Source organism: Schistocerca cancellata, chromosome 8, assembly GCF_023864275.1.
Source record: "Schistocerca cancellata isolate TAMUIC-IGC-003103 chromosome 8, iqSchCanc2.1, whole genome shotgun sequence".
Classification (NCBI taxonomy): domain Eukaryota; kingdom Metazoa; phylum Arthropoda; class Insecta; order Orthoptera; family Acrididae; genus Schistocerca; species Schistocerca cancellata.
Window position 1 is genome coordinate 252,751,264 of NC_064633.1, and position 2,626 is coordinate 252,753,889.

Genomic DNA, 2,626 nt, shown 5'->3' on the forward strand with positions numbered 1-2,626 from the left:
GCTAGCAGGTGTAAAACTTTACTTCCACCGTTTGCCGATAGGTGGCGACAACGGTAAGTAGCAGTCGAAAGAAACAGATCGCAGATGTCGGGAAGTTACCTAGGACTTCGGTCAACATAAACTCATTCAAACATTAATCGATTTGCGTCTGAAAATGTCAGTTTACGACCCTAATTCTCGTCATTTGCAGGAGGTGTTACTGTTTTGTTTAAATATGAAGAAAACAGCGTCTGAGTCTCATGTAATGCTCCTAAGTACGTATGACACGGACGCTATTAGTGAAAGAACGTGTCCTGAGTGGTTTCAATGATTCAAGAACGGTGGTTTTAACGTCGTAGACTGGCATACTGGTGGGAGAGAGAACGTTTTCGAAGGTGCAGAATTGGAGACACTGCTGGGTGAAAACTAGCGTCAAACTCAGGAATTGGCACGATTAGTGGGGGTGACACAGCAAGCTATTTCAAAACGTCTCAAGGCTATGGGCATGATTCACAAAGCAGTAGCTTGGGTCACGTGTGACATGAAAGCAAGAGACTTTGAACGACGTTTGTGTGTTTGTGAACAATTGCTTCAGAGGCAAAAACGGAAGGCATTTCTGCATCGCATTGTGACTGGGGACAAAAAATGGATTCATAATGATAACCCTAAACGCAAAAAATCATGGGAATATTCCGGCCATGCTTCCACGTCGACGGCCAAACCTAATATTCACGGCTCCAAGTTCATGCTCTGCATTTGCTGGGACCAGTTCGGCGACGTGTACTATGAGCTGTTAAAACCAAGTGAAACAGTCACAGGTGCCTTTTATCGAACGCTGTTAATGCGTTTCAGCAGATCATTAAAAGATAAACGGCCGCAATATAGCGAGAGGCACGATAAAGTGATTTTGCAGCACAACGCTCGACCCCACGTTGCATCATCATCATCATCATCATTTAAGACCGATTATGCCTTTCAGCATTCAGTCTGGAGCATAGCCCTCCCTTCTACAGTTCCTCCATGATCCCCTATTCAGTGCTAACATTGGTGCCTCTTCTGATGTTAATCCTATTCCTTCAAAATCATTCTTAACCGAATCCAGGTACCTTCTCCTCGGTCTGCCCCGACTCCTCCTACCCTCTACTGCTGAATCCATGAGTCTCTTGGGTAACCTTGCTTCACCCATGCGTATAACATGACCCCACCATCTATGCCTGTTCGCCCTGACTGCTACATCTATAGAGTTCATTCCCAGTTTTTCTTTGATTTCTTCATTGTGGACAGGGAGTCGAGTTCGCGATGCCGACGAGCGAGGACGATGCGCGCGCGGCCGGGGCAGCCGCCTCGGACGCTCCGGAGTCGGCCGCTGGTCGGTCGGTTGGGCCTGGCCCGCCGGACGCCCCAGCGGCCGCTCCACACAGGACGGATCCCAGGTTGACGACCCAGGCTACGGCACCGGTTCATGACAGGATAGAACGACGATCGACAGGCGCTATTCGACCGCAGAAGACTACACACCGCACGACGAAACCGTATTCGGACGTCGGCCATACATCACATCACGACGGACGCAGCAATGAAGACGACCGCCAGGACTACGCCAGAAGACTCGATATATGTCGGGAGGAGGACAAAGAAACGCTGAAGGACATACAACGCCTTATCCGCTATTCACGGGAAACGCAAGAGCGGGATAACGACACCTGCCTGGCATCTCCATCTGTGGACTCAGATGTCGAATCACAGCACTCCCACCAAACGGTCGACGACGCGGAAATGGCAGCGGCCTTTCCAGCAGAAAACGACAACGACTCCCCACACGCAGAGGGGGACTTTACGCTCGTACACAACAAACGGCGCAGAAGCAACGCATTAGCCAAGGACTTAGCCAACCCAGCTAAGAGACGAACGGAGACCATCCCCACAACGAACCGATTCGCTCCACTGACACCTCAAGCTGCGCCTACATCAACCACCAACAAGCCGCAGGCACAAACTTCTAATGCCGCAGAAGCTGTGGACAGAGACAAGAATGTGCTTCGCAAAGTGCCCCCAGTCACAATTTATTACACAAAGGATTACGTTCACCTCAATGAAACGCTCAACGGACTTCTAGAGGGCACCCTTAAAGCTATATACCAAAAAGACCGCATCAAGTACCACTTTGAGTCCTTCGAAGACCAAAGGCGTGCAATAAAATACTTCACGAACCACAGCTTCTCCTATTTTACGCATCAAGCACCAGACGACAGGGAACTGAATGTAGTTGTCAAACGCCTTCCGGCGGAAGTTACCGAAGAACAACTTTACTATGCCCTCAAGGAAAAAGGCTTCAACGTGCTACAAGTCTACCAATTTAAGGAACGCGACGAGAGGACGAAACAATTGATACCGCAACCTGTGTACCGAGTCACCCTCCCATCCGGAAGAGACAGTGACAAGATATATGATGTCAAATACCTGCTCTACACACGAGTGATAATAGAAACCTATAATAGTAAAGAAGGACCAGTCCAGTGCCGACATTGCCAACGTTTCGAGCATACAGCGAACTACTGCAGCATGCCAGCACGCTGCGTCTGCTGCGGTGGATCCCATAAATCATCGAATTGTACCCATCCTAGGACGGCGCCCCCAAAGTGCGCCA